Raw genomic sequence first — 21,433 nt, 5'->3', positions numbered from 1 at the left:
ATGAGCATCGTCATTGGTCAGGAGATGGACTATGAAGAACTGGTTCTATCTGCAGGAGAAATCACACTTAGAGAGAAGAATGGGAAGTCAACGAAAGATCCTCAACTGAGAAAAAGAGAGGTCCAAAATATCTCAGAGGCTGTGTGTACTCTGCTGAATTCTGGAGGGGGCGTGGTCAAGGCTCACATGAAGAGTTCCAATTACTGCTTCACCAGAGATGGAATAGGGCTGGATTTGGAAAATTCTGTTCATAATATTCTTCCATTTCCTCATAAATACCTACACTACAGGCAGAACAAAGGCTACTTTTTAATTTTTGTAAGACCATGGATCCGGGATATCTCTGGTCAGCGTGTCCTTACATTAAAATCCAATATTTATGTGAGAAGTTTGTCATACTCATTTGAACTGAAAGCACCTGATGTAGTTTGGTTCCTCAAAGCCATGAAGGATGCTGAATTGAGATGAAGTTCAAGACAATGTTTGCATGGATCATTTGACTCTGAGGAATTAAAACTAGAACATCTTGAGCCATTTTTTAACAAGAAAAGTTGACCCTGGAGGAGCCATTCTATTTCCCTAAATTAAAACATGCAGAGGTTAAAATGTCCCCTAAAGAAAAGGTTATAGAGATTCTCCCTAAAACTGTTTCTGAACTTGCAAACACTGTCGGGGATATTTGTTCATTGGTTTTGAAGCAGAGAGGAGCGATCTTGTGCATCTAGAGCATGTAATAAAGAAATGCATCCAGCAGCTGCCTGTCACTCACTTCTGTGAGGAGCAGGAGAAGATAAAGTACACAAGCAAATTCATCCAAGTCCACAGACCTGGAGCTATGTGTTCCTATGTCTGTGCACTCAGAGTGGAGAGATTCTGCTGTGCTGTGTTCGCTGCAGAGCCCAATTCCTGGCACGTGGAAGACAGCTGTGTGAAGAGGTTTACCTCAGAGGAATGGGTCAAGCTCCAGGTGGATGCCCCACCATTTTGAGGAAGGGGGATTTACAATCACTATGCATTTACTCTGGAGGTTGGAAGATTGCTTTCTGGGACTTGAGCAACATCAACACTCCTCATGTCAGAGTTTCTCTGTGTGTAGCCCTGGCTGTCCGAGAACTTTTGACCAGGGTGGCCTCATACTCACAGAGATCTGCCTCCCTTGCCTCCCAAGTGCTTAGATTAAAGACATGAGATACCATCATTGTGTATCCTTATATTGCTTTGCATTAACAAAACATCATATTTGTAGCAAACACTCAAATTTTGCGTTGATGTCCCATCACTGACTGAATGGTTAAGGGAGGCAAAACTCAGTTTTTGTTTTTGTTTTTTCCCAATAAAGTGGATTGCTGACAGGGCCTTGTATGGACCACACAGGTGCTATACCACTGCTCCACATCTCCAGTCCTTTTTGTTTTTATTTTCTGAGACACTGTCTAACTTGCCCAGGTTGCCTTTGAACTTGTGATCTTCTTGCCTATTGAAGCTGAGTAGCTGAGAATATCAACCTGTGGCAGGCCCCAAGATGGCTGCATGACTCCTTTTGTACAAGGGAATCGGGTAATCATTTTCATATAAAAAAATGCTATTGGATTTTTTAGTTTAAGATTTATTATTATTTTTAATTGTGTGTGAGCCCATGTGGGTAGAGTGCTCACAGAGGACAGGGGTATCCAGTGCTCCTGAAGCTGTAGTTACAAAAGCCTTTAACCTGCCTGACATGGATTCTGGGAACCAAACTCAAGTCCTCTGCAAGAGAATTACCCCCTTAACCACTAAGGCCTTTCCAGCGTCAACCTGCTATTGGTTTTCAGACAAGGTGAATCAAAGAGGACCCATAGTGTAATTGTTGGTGAAGCTTGAACTCATCCCTCCGTTTTATATTATTATTGCTGCTAGTACTTTGAGACTGTGAGACAGGGTCTCACTATGTAGCTATGGCTGGCCTGGAACAGGCTATCATTATATAGATCAGGCTGGCCTCAAGTTCAAAGAGATTCACTTGCCTCTGCCTCAAAAGTGCTGGGATTATATGCATGTGCCACCATACCCAGCAAATTCATCTCTCAGTTCATATTCATCTGTTGTTATTATTTAATGTATGTATGTGTGCGCTTGCATGTATTACCTGTTTGTGGAGATGAGAGGAACCTCGATATCATCATTAGAAATGCTGTCCATCTCCTTTGAGAAATGAGATTCCTGCCCCGCCTGCAGGGCTTCAACAGGTTCTCGACCACCCTAAGGACGGAATGATAGGGACAGGAGATACAAAGGAAATACACCAAGTCTAGATTCTGATCAAGGTGCCACGTTATTTTTCTCCAAGAGGGTTTATTTAGTTCCTACACGGTGAGGGGAGCAAGAAGATGTCATCTGCATAGGATGTTTACAGGGTAAAAGGGTCAAGGGCTCTGCCTCAATGTCCTGTAAGATGATCTAGTTCCCTGTCTTATGGGGGTCTGTATTTTTCCACTAACTAGAGATTCTATCCGTGTCCCTGACAGATTCCCACCAACCTGAAGCTTACTACTTGGGCCAAGCTTTCCGGCAGGAGAGCCCCAGGGATAGTCCTGTCTCTACCTCCCCAGCACTGTGATTACAAGCTTACACTATCACACCCAGATTCTACATGAGTCCTGGGGATCAAGCTCAGATTCTCATGAATGTGCTTTATGGACTGAGTCATCCCTCTTCCAAGACCTTATTTGTGGTTTTGAGACATAGGCCCATAGAGTGAGGCTGACTTTCAACTTGAAGTTACCTCCCGAGTGCTGACATCATAGGTGTGAACTCTCACACCCAGTATACACAGTGTTGAAGATGAAGCAGAGTTCTGCAATCACTCTACCAACTAAGCTTCAGTCTAGCTTTGGATTGTTTTTGCTTTTCTATTGGTCTGTTTGTTTGTTTTTACGATGGTTTCTCTAGCCCAGACTAGACTTAATTTATGTATGTAGGCCAGCCTGGCCTTGAAGTCATAATTGGTATTCCTGTTTCAGGCTCCAAAGCGCTGGGATTATAGACAAGAGTTACCACACTTAGCTCATTCTACATCTTCCCTCTCAAATTTCTATATCTCTTGTTCCTTCTCTTCTCCTTCATTCCAAGAAGTATTTTTTTACTTTCTTTTTATTTACTGTATCTTTCACACCATGGATCTCATTTCCATTTATTTCCCCATCCCTTTATATCTGACCTCTGCCTTTGCAACCCCCCCCCCACCACCAATAGAATAAAATAAAATTTAAGGATCAAAAACAAAAAAAATGGAAAATCTCATCATGGAATCTGGAAGCTGTAGTATGACACAGTAAATTATATAGTAAACTGTTTTATCCATATATCCTTACTTACAAGTGTTCATTGCAAAGAGTCATGGGTCCGGCTCGAGGCCTCTGGTTTCTGCGACACTAAGGATACTGGGCCCTCACTGGACTCCTCTTGGATTCCTGTTGTCCTGTGTCATGGAGATCTTGCAGCTTTGGATCTGCAGGACCAGCCCTTTTACATGCTTCAGTAGATCATAGTGTGCCCTGACCTCACCACCAGTGTGAGCTCTCCAGCACTGCCCTGGCTAGTTCACCCCTTGCAGCAATGAGCAAGGGGCAGGCCAGAGCTCCTGCTTTCATGCACTCAGGGTCAGCTCACCCACACCTACACCATCCAGGCCACATCTACTGCATTGCTCAGATGAAGTGCAAGGGCCTGAGTGCTGAAGCTGTTGGGGGTAGGGACAGCTCTCCCACTCTTATGACCTCAGTGCCAGCTCTCCCACCAGCCACAGCTGGGGAGGGGGAGCAGGGCATCTTTCCCCACCACCACCTTTTTACAGATGAGGGGTGGGGCAACATCACATTCTCCAGCTGCCTCACCTGCATCATCCAGTCAACAGGGTTAGCTCTACTGTGCTGCCTAGGCCTTGTGCAAGGCCTCCTTTCCCATGTGCTGCAGACAGTAAGGGGGAGGGTCAGCTCTGTCGCCAACCGCAGGTGGCAGGACCAAGGGGAAGAGCAATATGTATTTTTTAAAGATTTATTTGTATCACTATTTATTTAGGGGTATGTGTGTGTGTGTGTGTTTGTAAGCATGTGCATGCACACCTAGAAAAGCCAAGAATGTGTGTAGGAATCTGAACTCTGGTCCCATGGAAAAGCTGCAAGTACTCTTATTGGATGAACATATTTATAGGATCTTTCCTGTCTCCCACCCCACTCTCTCTCTGAATGTGTGTGTGTGTGTGTGTGTCTGTGTGTGTGTGTGTGTGTATGTTTGTATTTTTTTTAGACATTATATTCTTTGTTTGTAATCAAGTCTAACTCTGTAGCTCAGACTAGCATAAAACTTACTATGTAGTTCAGCCGGCTGGCCTTGAATATGTGACTATCCCCCTGCATCATTTCCCAAATGCTGGAATTTCCAACACTTTTTCAACTCTTTTTCTTTTCCTTATTCACTAATCTGACCTGGATTCTAGGAAATGTAGCTTCATGTGTGCACTGGAATATCAGGTAAATAAACCTGTTCTTCCCCAACCTTCCTTCATTTGGTGCCACTTAGCAACAAGTGAGTTTGTGCCACCCAGTGGCTGGAACTAATAACTGCATCGTGAAAAGAGCAGGGCGTTCAAGAATAAATGCAACAAGGGTGAGTCACAACAAAGTCCAGGTCTATATTTCTGCCCAGTGGGAAAATAATTCCTAACAGGCAGACAGCTCTACTGTAAGTCTCATTTTCTAAATGATGAGGGTATATTCCGAGGGTTACAGCCATGGACTCTGCAGGACTAGATGGTGTCCTGGAGATTTTCAAGGATCTTACTCAAGTCACTCTTCTGCCCCAGTGTGCTGGAAATCAAGAATAAACAGTGCAGGACATTGGGTCCTTATTAACCTCTAGGAGAATTGAACACCTTGCTGAGAGGACATTGAAGTAGAGGGCTCATGAACCAGGCCTACAGGAATATTAGTAGTTTCTTGTAGGATAACTATGCTTGAGCTATATCTAGGACTATGTCAAGGAGGAGTCATAGGTTTTAGAATTTATAGACTCAACTTTACTAGATTGAAAAAGGCTCTCCAGGCTGAGCAGTGGAAGCACATGACTTTAAAGCTAGCAGTCAGGGGCCAGAGGCAGATGGATCTATGTGAGTTGGAGGCCAGCCTGGTCTACAGAGTTCCAGGACAGCCAGGACTACACAGATAAACCATGTCTTGAACCCCACCCCAGAGAAAAAGAAAAATGGCACAGCCATAACTAAATGGAATGGCAGAAGTCATAAAGCCAGCACAGCTGCTTGACAAAGATCTAGCAAAGCTGAGCCACATGATGGCCTCCATGCCACCGTTGGTTTTCATCTCTACCTGTTACATACTTGGGGTACTTTTAATATGTGTACAATTTGAGGATATTGGATTGATAGAAAATTCCTTATAAATCATTTATGCCTTCTCCCAGGAATGCTGCTTCTAAGTTTATCCAGGAAAGTCCTGAACATACTATTCCCCCCGACACACACACTTTGAGGGAGATATCCTTATCTACTTGAAGGTCTTTCTTATGCCTTGGAGGTTGTGACACATAAAGAAGATGCCAGAAGTCTCTTTATGAGGCTATGAGACATTCTTGAAACATTTGTCCCTGTACTTACTCAGGAACAAGATATTCAAAACAAAGTAAAATTAAAAAGGTCAACAAGATTCAGTGGGCTAGAGGAATTGTCCACAGTTCAGAATACAAGACTCTTCCCACTGTACACTCAGACAATTATGTGACATACAACTCTGCCCTGACTCCTTACAACCTCTGAAGGACCCATCCACTACCAGGGGATGGCTCCCGGCAGAAAAATAAAAAAAATTTAAAAAAAAAAACACAAAGAAACAGAGTCTTACTATGTTGACCAGGGGACCTTAACTCAGTGATCTGCCTGCCTCTGCTTCCTGGGTGCTGGGATTAAAAAGTGATTGTCACCAGGCCCAGACATCCCCCTTCTTTTCTTCTTTGTTTTTTTAAAGATGTATTTATTTATTACTTTGCCTGTAAGATGGCTCTGGGATTAAAGGTGCCTGCCACCAAGCCCACACCTGAATTCAATTCTTCTTTGGGACTTACAAGGTAGAAACTGGTAATGTCTGTTACAAGTTGTGCTCTGAACTCCACAGCACATGGCATGGTCCCCAACCCTACACAAAATAAAAAATTTTTAATATAATGTATAAAAGATTGAATTTTTAATTTGTGTATATATGTGTTTGCATGCATGGGTTTGTGTGTACCATGTATATGCAGGAACCTCTGGGGGCCAGAAGAGGGTGTCAGATACCCTGGAACTGAACTTAGAGATGGTTGTGAGACATCCAGTGGGTGCTGGAACCGAACCCAGGTCCTCTGCAAAATCATCAAGCACTGCTCACCACCCTCCACTTCACTTGTTTTGTTTGTGTGAGAGACAAGGTCTCATTTAGCCTGTGCCAGCGTCCAAATAACTATAGCCAAGGATGGGCTAGAACTCCTCATCCTCCTGCTTCCACTTCTGGAGTACAAGTTCAAGGTCAACTGTCACTCCAACTCTACTTCCTTTTAATAGTAAAAACCCAGAGCCAGATATCAGAGTAAATGCTGAAAGATCAGAGAGACAAAGGAGCAAGTCACAGCCCCCTGTCACCTTGCCAAATCCTCAGCTGAAAGGGGCAGATCCTGTTTCTATGAATACTCAGACTGACTGGACTGAGATCCTGTCTTCACCTGCCTTATAGTTCTTTCTCCAGCTCCCTAGAGCTGGGATTAAAGGTGTGGGCTACCACCACTGCCTAGCTCTGTTTCCCTTTTAGACTGGTTCAATCTCATATAGGCCTGGGTGGCCTCAAACCTCACGCAAGCTTTATTTGTCAGAGTACAAACAAAATGTCACATTTCTGCTTTTTTGGTCTAATAAAAAAATTAATTTATTTAGAACGAATATAAGAATATATACAGACTTTGCTTCTTCACGTAACCATTTGGTATCATAGGTGGTTTTATGATCATGAGGCTTTTTGTCTCTTGGGGGACTAGAATTACTTTTTTTGGACTCTGTCCCCTTTTTAGGCAAATCTCTTTCTTTCTTGGCTCACTTTTCTGTCCAGACGAGGAATGTTTACTCCAGGAGGGAGTCCTTCCTTCTTCCTAACTCACTTCTCCCATCTCTGCTCTGAACGGGAATCCTCTCCGCTGTCACAGTCCATTTTCTTGTCTCTACTGGGAGTGAAGTCTTTCTTGGAGGAACCATGAAGGGATTCATGCTTAGCTGAGATCCTAGTCTCTTTGGAAGTCTGAGACAGATTCTTAGAATTTCCCTGTTCACTAACATTCCTTGGTGATTTCCATCTCTGGCAAGGTGCTGCTCTTCCTCTTGTCAGAGATTTCCATTTCTAGCACTGAGTGATCCCTGTCTTTGGTTCTCTCCTTCTCACTGGACACAGAAACTGTTGAGCTTCTTACCTCATGGCTCACTTTTTTGTGAGCTTCTGTATTTTCTCTGACTGCTCACTTTTTTTCTCAATGTACTTGACTAGATATGATGGCCTAGTAGTAATCTATTTTATAATTTATACACTGTGTATAGTTTATAGTATATAAACCGTGTATAGGTTGTGTGAATGTCACATCTTCTTCTTCAGAATTGAAGTCATCTTGAACCCATTCAGACTGAGGAACCTGGATAATTATAACATCTTCAGCAGGAGCTGTATTATCATGGTTCTACTCCTCCATAGGTTTAATGACTATTCTCTCTGTATCTGTTTTGTCTTCAGATTTTCACACAGGACTGCCTCCAGTTGAGCTTGCTTGTACTGGTGTAATCCAAAAACCTAGAGCTGGAGCCTTCAGTCCCAGCGACTTTCCCCTTGGCCTTTCCCTTGACGTTTTCCTCTTTAATTTTGCTGCACATTGACTGCACTTCTTCAGAGGGTTCCTTCGAAGAAGATGTATTTTCTGCACTTCAAATTTTTTCCCACCTTCTCTGTTGAGTTTGATGGTTTTGGCTAGGGAAGCTGATGATATAAAGATGTCCTTTTCTGGGGTCCTATCCAGTTTTTTAACACCACCTTCAATTTTCTGCTTTGGTGACAGTTTCACTATTTCAGCTCCTTCTACTTCAGAGATTTTCATGGACGATGACTCAAAATTTTTACCTACATTCTTTTGTTTAGTTTTTCTCTTTCTTTGCTTTTTCTTGCCACCAAGTAGATGATGTGTCTCAGGCTTCTTGGCCTATTCATCCTTACTGGCTGGCTTTCCTAACTTCATGCCCTTGGAACAGTCCGTTTTCACCAGCTGATCCTTCACTGGCTTCGACTCCTGAAGTGCATCCCAGATTTAGAATGGGTTTGTCTAGGATTTTCATTGATGTTGTTATTCTTCTGATGATTTACAGAGTCAACAGTGGGAGCCACCTCTACGGTTCTTTAAGTTGGTGTTCACAAACTCATCTTCAGCTAAAAAGGAGTTAGATACCAGGATATATAAGACACTTATTTAAAAAAGACTTTTTGATATCTAGCTCTACAGCTAGGATACACAAAGGGAACAACTAAAAGCAGATGTGATGAATCAGGCACAATACCACTGTGGCAATGCTTTGCAAAAAGTGAAATGGAAGAAGCAGCCCCATAGGATAGAAAGTGGACTGCAGAACTTGCCGTGTGTATCCAATATCCAAAAGGAGTGGAAATAAGCAAAAATGAAAACACAAGCAAACAAAACAGTACACAGGGGTCATGAGATGTTTAGGAGCTTTTTATTTGTATTTTTCCATCTCTCAAGCTGATAGGATCATGTTCCGTTGCCCTCTTTTAACAATGTTTTTGTTAAAATAGACAGTATCAGAAGCAAGGCTAGGTGCTGCCCTCAAGACACCCAGTCCAAGAAACTGGTCTCAAGGATATCCTGCCATCACTCCCAATACAGCTCCAAGATCAGAGTTTCATAGAGTCAGTCTTTGCAGCCTGCTCTTTGGCTTTTTGAAGGGGAGGTTCAGACCTAGGAGAGTTTTCACACTCCCCATCCACCTACTCTCGGGGTCCTTTAGAAGGTTTGAAAACATTTTCTTTCTTGGCTGTAGCAGACAGGTCCCTTTTCCGTTTGGTGTTCTCTCTGCGATGGTGACTCTCTCTGCATGGAAAGCTTTCCTGGATAGTTGCCGCCTCGATTTCTGTGTCTGTGACTTTGTCCAGGAGCTCAGTGTTCTCTGGGCTCCCTTGTAAAGGGTGAATTGCTGATATTAAGAGGTGAAAGTCTCTATGGAGACAAGTCTTCTCTGGTAGCTGAGGGTCTAGCCTGTGCCCCCACAGCATCCCCTCGGTAGTCCTTGTTGTACCACTGTCGGTAGGCATTTCCCCTCCCCTTCCCGGGAGCGTTCTTTCTCAAAGAGGTCTCTAAGGTCCACGACGACGAAGACGCCGCCGCCGCTCTGCCCTTAATAGGTTTTGATGTCACAGGGAGTGGACCTTCTCTGAGGAGATCTTGAGCGTGAACGATAACGTCTGTATGGAGGGGACCTTGACCTAGGTCCATGACATCGTCGAGACCTGGACCCTGAAGCGTGAGGACGGCTCTCGCCTCTGCCTCTCCTGGGGTAGCGAGGTGATGGCGAAGAGAAGCCAGAGTGTGGGCGGCTGGAGGATCCAGAGGAAGAGCTTGACCGTGTGGAGCCAGATCTTGACTCGGAGGAAGAAGCAAAGGGACTTCTTGAATCCGATGAACCAGCACAGGGAGATTTAGACCTGGAAAAGGAGTGCCCTCGCTTGCTCTGAATCTTTTCGTACCCCGACAACGCCTCAAGGAAGCCATTGGTAAACTCATCTAGCCTGGACTTTTTCTTCTCCTCTTCCCTCAGTCGTCGTTGCTCTCTATAGAATTCTTCCCTGGACAAAAGCCGTGTTGGTGTTGTAGGCATGGGGTTTGGGTGAGCAGTCTGCACTCGTGGCGACCATACCAAAGGTTTCCATATAGTGGCAGGAGCTGGTGGAAACCCTGGGCAAGGGACACTATGTCCTGAAGGCTGGGGCTGCTCAGGAGGGAAGCCAGGAGAGAAGTGTGGGGGAGGTACACCTGGAGGAAGGGGCCCAGAGACTGGAGTGGCTGCCAGGGATGGGCCTTGAGCCCTCTGGGATCTTGGGCTGTGCTGTGGCCGCCTGCGCTCTGTGCTCCTGGAACAACTTCCTTCCCCTCTTCTGACTTGCCGTGGTGGAGGAACCAGACAGCCAAGCTCGCTGAAATGTCCCCAAACTGGTGGTCCACCAGCTGCAGGAGCAGCAGCATTTTTGCTGACCGGACCAGTTGTGGGGATCCACTGGTCCTGCAATGATGACTGTGCCAAGCGAGACGGAGTGGCAAGGACAGGCACCTCTTTGTGACCCTTTTCCTCAGTAAGAGCAGCAGTTGCAACTGAGGAGGCTCCCTTGGAATGTTCTGGTTCCACCGCTGCGGCTGGCGATAATTTATCACCCGAATCCCGAAAAGGGCCATCTGACTTTTGCGAATGGACTGGTCCAGACACTGTCGCAGTCAAATCATGTAGCGGAGCTGGGACAGAGGGTGCGGTTCCAGGCACAGAGGGAGCCAAGGGGGACGGACTTGAAGTTAAGGAAGACACAGAGGGAGCTGGGAGTGCTGAGGAAGACGTCACTGGGATCTGCAGAGGATCCTGCTGTCTCCGGACCCCAGGTCCCACCAGAGGCTGCCGGCTCCTCTGAATCAGCGGTCTCGGTGGTGGTATTGGGGGTGGGGGTGGAGGGAAGTGTTTGCCAGCTCCTTTGGTATAGCCAGTTCCATTTTCGAAGTTAGTAACAGCCTGTCTTAAACACTTGTTGGCAGTTAAAGCATCCGGAGAAACATGGTTCTGATGACATGTTGGACACGTATGTTCATCTGATTCCAGGAGTGCTGTCCTAATGCATTCATCACAGTAACTGTGTCCACAGCAGGGAATGATAGCAGCATCCACCATGATGTCCTTGCAGATGAGGCACAGGAGCTCCTCCGGAATAGCATTTTCTTCTTCTGGTGAAGATGAAGACGAAGGCGGCGGCCGTTCATCTGGTAAGAAGGCTGGCTTCTCTTTCTTCCCGATCCCATAGGCCTCCGCATCTAGGGTTGGTATTGCGTATTTTCCAGTGCTCGTGAGCATTGCACCCTTCCTGTGAGCATCTTTCACCTCAGTCAGAAAACTGGTAGGAATTCCAGTGCTCCTTCTCATTCTCCCGCCAGATTCAAAGTTCTTCTCCCCGTTTGTGGGGCAACTCTTAATATGATGACCAGGGACACCACAACGAAAACAGGTATAAGACGGAGGTGGTGGACCCAGAGGTTTCTTCACGAAACCGATTGGGTCGTATTCACGGCCACATTGCAACATCATCGCTTTGATTTTCTCTTCCTCCGAAGCATTGGCTTCAGCCAGATTGGCAGTCTCTGTCAGCTGGGCCAGAGAAATAGATGCAGAAGAGTCATGGGTTGCCTGTGTGGTTCCCATCGCTGGTTCAGTTCCACTTGGAGCGTGTGTCTTCCTTGCCGACTTCACGCCTCCACTAGGAACTCTTCTGACAATCACAGATGAGTAGTTAGGAACTGGCGCACTGCCATCAGTATACTCTTCTTCAGTCTCTGCGTTGAAGATCCGCAGATCGCTATTGGCGGCTTTCAGCTTTTCTCTGCCCATAATCTGCTTCTTTAAGTCGCAGAGGGAGATATGGAGCCCATCGAAGACGATCATGTCATAGTTGAGTTTAGAGGAAAATTTATAGTGCACACAGGGCATGGTGGCAGAGGATTCTGTGGGCTGGGCGCCGCTCTGAACCCTGGCGTTTGCAGCTGGGTCTCAAGTCGACCCCGGGACCTTGATTGAACTCCTGTCTTCAAAGATGCTGCCTCAGAAGAGAGCTAGCTCCCTCGTGGGGTACAGAGAGAGACTCTTATCTTGGGGTCCTGGCTTCTTGCCCCACACTGGGGACCAGCTGTAGCACCGGTTCTAAATGGTTTGAACAGTAAAAACCCAGAGCCAGATATCACAGACGCTAAATGCCCAAAGTTCAGAGAGACCAAGAGGCAACCCACAGCCAACTCTCACCCACCTTTTCAACACCTCAGCTCAAAGGGGGAGATCCCGTCTCTAGGAATCCTCAGACTGAATGAGCTGAGATCCTGTCTCCATCTGCCTTATATCCCTGTCTCCACCTCCCCAGGGCTGGGATTAAGGGTGTGGCCTGACCCCACCCTGATCTTCCTGCTTCCTCCTCCCAAGTGCTGGGATCAGAGTTAGGTGCCAACACTCCCTGGCCTCTGTGCTGAACTAGTGACCGGATCTGCCCTCTGATCTTCAGGCAAGCTTTTTTGATTGGGGCACAAACAAAATATCACCACACTCACCCCCAGCTACAGAGGAGTTAGAGACCAGGCTACACAAGACACACACACACACACACACACACACACTAAAGAATTTACCATATCTAGCTCTACTGCTAGGATACGCAAAAAGTAGAACTAAAGGCAGTTGTGACGAATCAGGCACAATACCACTGTGGCAATGCTTTGCAAAAAGTGAAATGGAAGAAGCAGCCCCATAGGCTAGAAAGTGGACTGCAGAACTTGCCGTGTGTATCAAATATCCAAAAGGAGTGGAAATAAGCAAAAATGAAAACACAAGCAAACAAAACAGTACACCGGGGTCATGAGATGTTTAGGAGCTTTTTATTTTTATTTTTCCATCTCTCAAGCTGATAGGATCATGTTCCGTTGCCCTCTTTTAACAATGTTTTTGTTAAAATAGACAGGATCAGAAGCAAGGCTAGGTGCTGCCCTCGAGACACCCAGTCCAAGAAACTGGTCTCAAGGATATCCTGCCATCACTCCCAATACAGCTCCAAGATCAGAGTTTCATAGAGTCAGTCTTTGCAGCCTGCTCTTTGGCTTTTTGAAGGGGAGGTTCAGACCTAGGAGGGTTTTCACACTCCCCATCCGCCTACTCTCGGGGTCCTTTAGAAGGTTTGAAAACATTTTCTTTCTCGGCTGTAGCAGACATGTCCCTTTTCCGTTTGGTGTTCTCTCTGCGATGGTGACTCTCTCTGCATGGAAAGCTTTCCTGGATAGTTGCCGCCTCGATTTCTGTGTCTGTGACTTTGTCCAGGAGCTCAGTGTTCTCTGGGCTCCCTTGTAAAGGGTGAATTGCTGATATTAAGAGGTGAAAGTCTCTATGGAGACAAGTCTTCTCTGGTAGCTGAGGGTCTAGCCTGTGCCCCCACAGCATCCCCTCGGTAGTCCTTGTTGTACCACTGTCGGTAGGCATTTCCCCTCCCCTTCCCGGGAGCGTTCTTTCTCAAAGAGGTCTCTAAGGTCCACGACGACGAAGACGCCGCCGCTCTGCCCTTAATAGGTTTTGATGTCACAGGGAGTGGACCTTCTCTGAGGAGATCTTGAGCGTGAACGATAACGTCTGTATGGAGGGGACCTTGACCTAGGTCCATGACATCGTCGAGACCTGGACCCTGAAGCGTGAGGACGGCTCTCGCCTCTGCCTCTCCTGGGGTAGCGAGGTGATGGCGAAGAGAAGCCAGAGTGTGGGCGGCTGGAGGATCCAGAGGAAGAGCTTGGCCGTGTGGAGCCAGATCTTGACTCGGAGGAAGAAGCAAAGGGACTTCTTGAATCCGATGAACCAGCACAGGGAGATTTAGACCTGGAAAAGGAGTGCCCTCGCTTGCTCTGAATCTTTTCGTACCCCGACAACGCCTCAAGGAAGCCATTGGTAAACTCATCTAGCCTGGACTTTTTCTTCTCCTCTTCCCTCAGTCGTCGTTGCTCTCTATAGAATTCTTCCCTGGACAAAAGCCGTGTTGGTGTTGTAGGCATGGGGTTTGGGTGAGCAGTCTGCACTCGTGGCGACCATACCAAAGGTTTCCATATAGTGGCAGGAGCTGGTGGAATCCCTGGGCAAGGGACACTATGTCCTGAAGGCTGGGGCTGCTCAGGAGGGAAGCCAGGAGAGAAGTGTGGGGGAGGTACACCTGGAGGAAGGGGCCCAGAGACTGGAGTGGCTGCCAGGGATGGGCCTTGAGCCCTCTGGGATCTTGGGCTGTGCTGTGGCCGCCTGCGCTCTGTGCTCCTGGAACAACTTCCTTCCCCTCTTCTGACTTGCCGTGGTGGAGGAACCAGGTAGCCAAGCTCGCTGAAATGTCCCCAACCTGGTGGTCCACCAGCTACAGGAGCAGCAGCATTTTTGCTGACCGGACCAGTTGTGGGGATCCACTGGTCCTGCAATGATGACTGTGCCAAGCGAGACGGAGTGGCAAGGACAGGCACCTCTTTGTGACCCTTTTCCTCAGTAAGAGCAGCAGTTGCAACTGAGGAGGCTCCCTTGGAATGTTCTGGTTCCACCGCTGCGGCTGGCGATAATTTATCACCCGAATCCCGAAAAGGGCCATCTGACTTTTGCGAATGGACTGGTCCAGACACTGTCGCAGTCAAATCAGGTAGCGGAGCTGGGACAGAGGGTACAGTTCCAGGCACAGAGGGAGCCAAGGGGGACGGACTTGAAGTTAAGGAAGACACAGAGGGAGCTGGGAGTGCTGAGGAAGACGTCACTGGGATCTGCAGAGGATCCTGCTGTCTCCGGACCCCAGGTCCCACCAGAGGCTGCCGGCTCCTCTGAATCAGCGGTCTCGGTGGTGGTATTGGGGGTGGGGGTGGAGGGAAGTGTTTGCCAGCTCCTTTGGTATAGCCAGTTCCATTTTCGAAGTTAGTAACAGCCTGTCTTAAACACTTGTTGGCAGTTAAAGCATCCGGAGAAACATGGTTCTGATGACATGTTGGACACGTATGTTCATCTGATTCCAGGAGTGCTGTCCTAATGCATTCATCACAGTAACTGTGTCCACAGCAGGGAATGATAGCAGCATCCACCATGATGTCCTTGCAGATGAGGCACAGGAGCTCCTCCGGAATAGCATTTTCTTCTTCTGGTGAAGATGAAGACGAAGGCGGCGGCCGTTCATCTGGTAAGAAGGCTGGCTTCTCTTTCTTCCCGATCCCATAGGCCTCCGCATCTAGGGTTGGTATTGCGTATTTTCCAGTGCTCGTGAGCATTGCACCCTTCCTGTGAGCATCTTTCACCTCAGTCAGAAAACTGGTAGGAATTCCAGTGCTCCTTCTCATTCTCCCGCCAGATTCAAAGTTCTTCTCCCCGTTTGTGGGGCAACTCTTAATATGATGACCAGGGACACCACAACGAAAACAGGTATAAGACGGAGGTGGTGGACCCAGAGGTTTCTTCACGAAACCGATTGGGTCGTATTCACGGCCACATTGCAACATCATCGCTTTGATTTTCTCTTCCTCCGAAGCATTGGCTTCAGCCAGATTGGCAGTCTCTGTCAGCTGGGCCAGAGAAATAGATGCAGAAGAGTCATGGGTTGCCTGTGTGGTTCCCATCGCTGGTTCAGTTCCACTTGGAGCGTGTGTCTTCCTTGCCGACTTCACGCCTCCACTAGGAACTCTTCTGACAATCACAGATGAGTAGTTAGGAACTGGCGCACTGCCATCAGTATACTCTTCTTCAGTCTCTGCGTTGAAGATCCGCAGATCGCTATTGGCGGCTTTCAGCTTTTCTCTGCCCATAATCTGCTTCTTTAAGTCGCAGAGGGAGATATGGAGCCCATCGAAGACGATCATGTCATAGTTGAGTTTAGAGGAAAATTTATAGTGCACACAGGGCATGGTGGCAGAGGATTCTGTGGGCTGGGCGCCGCTCTGAACCCTGGCGTTTGCAGCTGGGTCTCAAGTCGACCCCGGGACCTTGATTGAACTCCTGTCTTCAAAGATGCTGCCTCAGAAGAGAGCTAGCTCCCTCGTGGGGTACAGAGAGAGACTCTTATCTTGGGGTCCTGGCTTCTTGCCCCACACTGGGCACCTGCTCTAGCACCGGTTCTAAATGGTTTGAACAGGAAAAACCCAGAGCCAGATATCACAGACGCTAAATGCCCAAAGTTCAGAGAGACCAAGAGGCAACCCACAGTCAACTCTCACCTCCCTTTTCAACACCTCAGCTCAAAGGGGGAGATCCCGTCTCTAGGAATCCTCAGACTGAATGAGCTGAGATCCTGTCTCCATCTGCCTTATATCCCTGTCTCCACCTCCCCAGGGCTGGGATTAAGGGTGTGGCCTGACCCCACCCTGATCTTCCTGCTTCCTCCTCCCAAGTGCTGGGATTAGAGTTAGGTGCCAACACTCCCTGGCCTCTGTGCTGAACTAGTGACCCGGATCTGCCCTCTGATCTTCAGGCAAGCTTTTTTGATTGGGGCACAAACAAAATATCACCACACTCACCCCCAGCTACAGAGGAGTTAGAGACCAGGCTACACAAGACACACACACACACACACACACACACACACACACACACACACACATACACACACACACACACACACACACACACACACACACACACTAAAGAATTTACCATATCTAGCTCTACTGCTAGGATACGCAAAAAGTAGAACTAAAGGCAGATGTGCCGAATCAGGCACAATACCACTGTGGCAATGCTTTGCAAAAAGTGAAATGGAAGAAGCAGCCCCATAGGCTAGAAAGTGGACTGCAGAACTTGCCGTGTGTATCAAATATCCAAAAGGAGTGGAAATAAGCAAAAGTGAAAGACCCGGCTACATGAGACTATTTTTGAAAAAAGAAATTAAAAAAAGCATCAATATTTGAGGACATAGGAAATCATCTGGGTTTAAAGCTTTGTCTTCCTCTTTTTTCCATACCTAGATTTTTAATACTCTTAATGCTTAGCCTCAAAATTTCTGTAAATCTAACCATATTTCCTAGGAAATCTTTCAGTTCTCCCAAATATTTAATTTATTTTTGTTACCAGGTCTTATTATGTGGTCCTTTCTTGCCTGGGTGTTCCTGACCTCTCATAGATCCATTTGCCTCTGTCTCTAAATTTCTGAGATTTAAGTTGTGTGCTTTAATTCTGTTTATTCATTATTTGATTTAATTCTTTTGAGGCACAGTCTCTCTATGTTGTCCTGACTGTCCTGGATCTCTCAATGTGGATCAAGCTGACCTGAACTCAGAGATCTCTCTTGCTCTGCCTCTGTGCTTGGATTCAAGGCCACAGCTCCCTGTGTACTTTTATGCTTAAGTGACATGAAGACTCAATTCTATTTCCCACTTCTGTGAGGTATGTTTTCTGCTTCCACTCATCAGTTTAAGGGTATCCAAGGATTCTGCTTTAATGTACGAATATCAGAGGATTTCCGGCAATTAGATAAAAGCCAGCATTCCTGGGGAATTTTTGAAGCCAGTTTCTGTGAACCAAAGGATTCATGTCTTTATTGTGTCCTCTCAAATACATTGGGTGCCAAACCCCTTCGATACACATAGAACTATAGCTTCTTCCCTCTGTTGTCTTTCTCAACCTGGGTTACCTCATATAGTATTTTCTATGTCTCACCAATTTCCTGAAGTTTTTATAATTCCCTTTTTCGTGTGGCTGAAAAAATTCCATTATGTATGTGGACCAAATTTCATTATTCATTTGTCCTGTCAGAGTTCAGTTTAAACATTAAACATGAAGATGTTAATTTTCTGTGTGTGTTTATTTTATTTTACAGAGAAAGAGAGAAAAAACAAAGTTGGGTAGATAGGGAGATAGGGAGGATCTTGGCGGAAATGGGGGAGTGGAAAACATCCAAAAATATTGTGTGGAAAAAAAATTGTCAATAAGGTAATCAAAAAAACAACAACACAGATTGCTGTCTCCAAGGCAAAAGCACAGACAGGGATAATAGAGAAGCTGCTTTGTTAGGAGGAATCTGTGCACAGAAGAAAACCCCTCCCTTCCTCTTCTCTCCTCCCCCTTCTCCCTTCTCCTCCCTCCCCTCCCTGCCTGCACCTGGGGATCTTGAACCAGTGTCTAAGAGGTGAGGGGGCAGGGCAGAGCAGAGCAGAGACTGAGGCTACAGTAGAGGTCCAGGAGAGTGCCTAGAAGAGACTGAAAGAGCAATAGGAGAGCAGAGGCTGCAGAGGGAGGGACCCGAATGTAGATGTCTGTCCACCATCAACTTCAGACAAATAGTCATTTTATATCACGGACCTTTGGGGTTCTGACTTATTTTCCACACTCCTGGACTCACTGAAGGAATGCCACTTGCATCCTGCTGTCTTCTAGTGTTTTCCATCAATATTATGTTCCTGAGTTGCTCACTCCTCAATAGGAAAGGGTGCTTAAGGCCTTGACCTTACTTGATCTACCAAACCCAAACTTGTGACCGGTCCACAGGTCCACAAGTGCACCTGCTGGATTGACTTTCCAACACTTCACAGTTTCAGCTTTTTAAGTTTTTAAGGACGTTTAAGGTTTAGTTTACTTCTCCTGGATTTCCAATTATTTATTGGTGTTTACCTAATTTTGTTGCAAACTTAGGTAGATTTACCAAATTAAACTGATACCTTTATGAGCTCCTCTAGTGAACATTAACATTTTCTACTGTCTTACAAGAAAGTTCCATATAGAAATACTGTCAGATTTTGTAAATGTTTTTACTAGGATTATTTCTTTATTCTTATGCTATTTATTTAATGGTATGTAAATGCAGATTTGACAGACTCCTGCAATGCCTTCAAAGGGCTGTGAATTGTCTTTTAGATTTCTGTGGTCTTAGTTTTTCACCATACTTTTTATATTTTATTATTTAATGTTGTATTTATTTTTATTACTATTATTATTGTATGGGGGCACGCACGTGCCAAGCACACATGTAGATGTCAGAAGACAACTTTCAAGAGTTTTATTCGCTATCCACCTTGTTTGGGGCAAGTTCTTTCTTGCTTTTTATTTGCTTGTTTTGAGACAAGATCTCTCTGTGCTTAGCCCTGCTGGCCTGGAACTCCTGTAGATCAGGCTGGCCTCAAACTCACTGTGATTTGCCTGCCTCTGCCTCCACAGTGATAGGACAGGATTAAAGCAGTTCCACCTCCCCATGTTCTCTTGGGTTTGGTTTGGTTTGGTTTTTTCCAGCTGTGTTAATTACTCAGGGCCAGCTGACTCCTGAACTTCCAGGCAGGGCTCCTGTTTCTCCCTCTCTCTGGCACCTCACAGGAGGAGCCTTTGACTGCAGGTGCAAACCACTACAGCCAGGTTGTTGTGGGTTTGGGGGACCCAGCTCAGGTCATAAGGTTTGTGTGACAAGTGCTGAGCCATTGTACCTCTTGTCAAATGAAATGTCTTGTTAGCATGCAGAACAGTGGATTTCCTCATGGTGTCTTCACGTACATGTTAGTGTATGTCGTTCTCATTTGCTCCCTTCCCCCACTGTTCCCATCGGTGCCACCCGCACCACCACAGCTCCTTCTCTTTCGTCACCCTCTGAGATCTTATTCCAGGCACTCGACTGCACGCTCCACTTCCTCCCTCCTCTAGACACTCTTCCTCTCCTCTCATGAGCCTTTATTCAGTTCTATGTCCTACTCAGACAGACAGAGAGAGAGAGAGAGAGAGAGAGAGAGAGAGAGAGAGAGAGAGAGAGAGAAACATATATACATACACACATATACAAATAAATATATGTTTTTTAAGTCTAATTTCCACATATATTAGAAAACTTGTATTTCTGTGAGTTTGGCTTGTTTTTCTTGACATAGTAAATTGCAACTGTATCCGTTTCCTATAAATATCATCATTTCATTTTTCTTTACAATTGCATAAAATGATACTCATTATGTGTACATTTTCGTTATCTTCTTATTATGACCGACTTCAGGCTGGTTTCATTTCCTAGCTCTTGTGAATAATGTGGCTATTGTGAACAGAGCTTGTTGGAACAAGCTCGAATCCCTGGACAGAAACCATTTGGTCGTGGTGTATGATCTTACCGTGTTACTAAATTTGATTTCCAAGAATTTTACTAGACTACTCACCTCTGTCTTCAATGGAGAAACTGGTCTTTAGTTACCCTTCTTCATTGTGTCCTTATCCTGTTTCAGTATCAGGATAAAGCTGACTTCATGGAGTAAATTTCAAATTCCCTTCTATTTCATGATGCCATTTGATGAGCATCAGTGTTATGTGGTGGTATTGTGTTCCCCAAAATATTGTGTACCCTAATAAACTTATCTGGGGTCAGAGAACAGAAAAGTTACTAGATACTTAGGATAGGCAGTAGTAGCACCTGCCTTTAATCCTAGCATTCCAGAGACAGAAATCCATCTGTTCAAGGATACAGCCAAGCTTGGTGACTCATGCCTTTAATTCCAGAAAGCGAGCCTTTAATCCCAGGGAGTGATGGTAGAAAGCAGAAAGGTATATAAGGCGTGAGAACCAGAAACTAGAAGCATTTGGCTGGTTAAGCTTTTAGGTTTTGAGCAGCACAGTTCAGCTGAAAGCCAGTCGGATATGAGGACACAGAGGCTTCCAGTCTGCGGAAACAAGATCAGCTGAGAAGTTGGCCAGGTGAGGTTAGCTGTGGCTTGTTCTGTCTCTCTGATCTTCCAGTGTTCACTCCAATAACTGGCCTCAGGTTTGATTTTATCAATAAGAACTTTTAAGATTCATGCTACAGTGTTAGCTCTTTTTTAAATGTTTGGTAGAATTTGAAAATGACTCTATCTAGTCCTGGGCTTTTCTCTGTTGGGGTTATTTTTCAACCTTTATACTCTTATTTATTGCTTGAATCTTATTGCTTGTGGTGGGTCTATTTAAGATGTCTGCATCCTCTTGGTTTAATTTTGGCAGGTCTCATGTGTCGAGGAATTTACCTGCTTCTAGATTTCCCAGTTTACAAAATAGAAGTTTTCAGTGACTCTCCATTACTTACATTTCACTGGACTCTGTGGTCACCCTCTTTCTTTGTTTTTTGTTTGTTTGCTTGTTTTTGTTGTTGTTGTTTTTGTTCTTTAGACAGGGTCTCACTATGTAGCTCTGGTTGTCCTGGAACACACTATATAAAGCAGGCAGGGCTTGAACTCACTGAGATCCACCTGTTTCTGCCTCCTGAGTGCTGGCCTGCATCACTATGCCTGACTTTTACCTCCCCTTTTAACCTCTTTTTTTAAAATTTTTGTTTCTTCTCTCTGTGTTCTAGCTAGTTTGAGTAGTGCTAGATTAATTCTGTTTTTTATTTTTATTATACATTTTAGATATATTTACATCATTTTCCCCTTCCCTTTCTTCCCTCCAAACCCTCCCACATAGCCCTCCTCACTCTCTTTCAAATTCATGGCCTCTTTTTTCATTAATTGTTGTTACATGCATATATGTATATACATACAGATTCCTAAATATCTCTCTTCAGTCTGTATGTTACTTGTATGTGTGTTTTCAGGGCTGACCATTTTGTATTAGGTAACTAATGGGTGTGTTTGTCCCTGGAAAAGACTCTTTCTCCTACTC

At 45.6% G+C, this 21,433-nt stretch overlaps 3 pseudogenes; 1 reads left to right on the top strand and 2 right to left on the bottom strand.

Moving 5' to 3' along the window:
- On the top strand, window positions 1–988 carry LOC131917039 (schlafen family member 2-like; annotated as a pseudogene).
- Window positions 989–4,783: 3,795 nt separating this feature from the next.
- LOC131917038 (E3 ubiquitin-protein ligase RBBP6-like) lies at window positions 4,784–11,800 on the bottom strand (annotated as a pseudogene).
- A 1,203-nt stretch (window positions 11,801–13,003) lies between these two features.
- Window positions 13,004–15,750, bottom strand: LOC131917037 (E3 ubiquitin-protein ligase RBBP6-like; annotated as a pseudogene).
- Window positions 15,751–21,433: the final 5,683 nt, after the last annotated feature.

This window comes from Peromyscus eremicus, chromosome 8a, assembly GCF_949786415.1.
Source record: "Peromyscus eremicus chromosome 8a, PerEre_H2_v1, whole genome shotgun sequence".
Taxonomy (NCBI): Eukaryota; Metazoa; Chordata; class Mammalia; order Rodentia; family Cricetidae; genus Peromyscus; species Peromyscus eremicus.
Note: the sequence above shows the minus strand (reverse complement) of the source record. Positions and strands in the feature narration are given on the sequence as shown.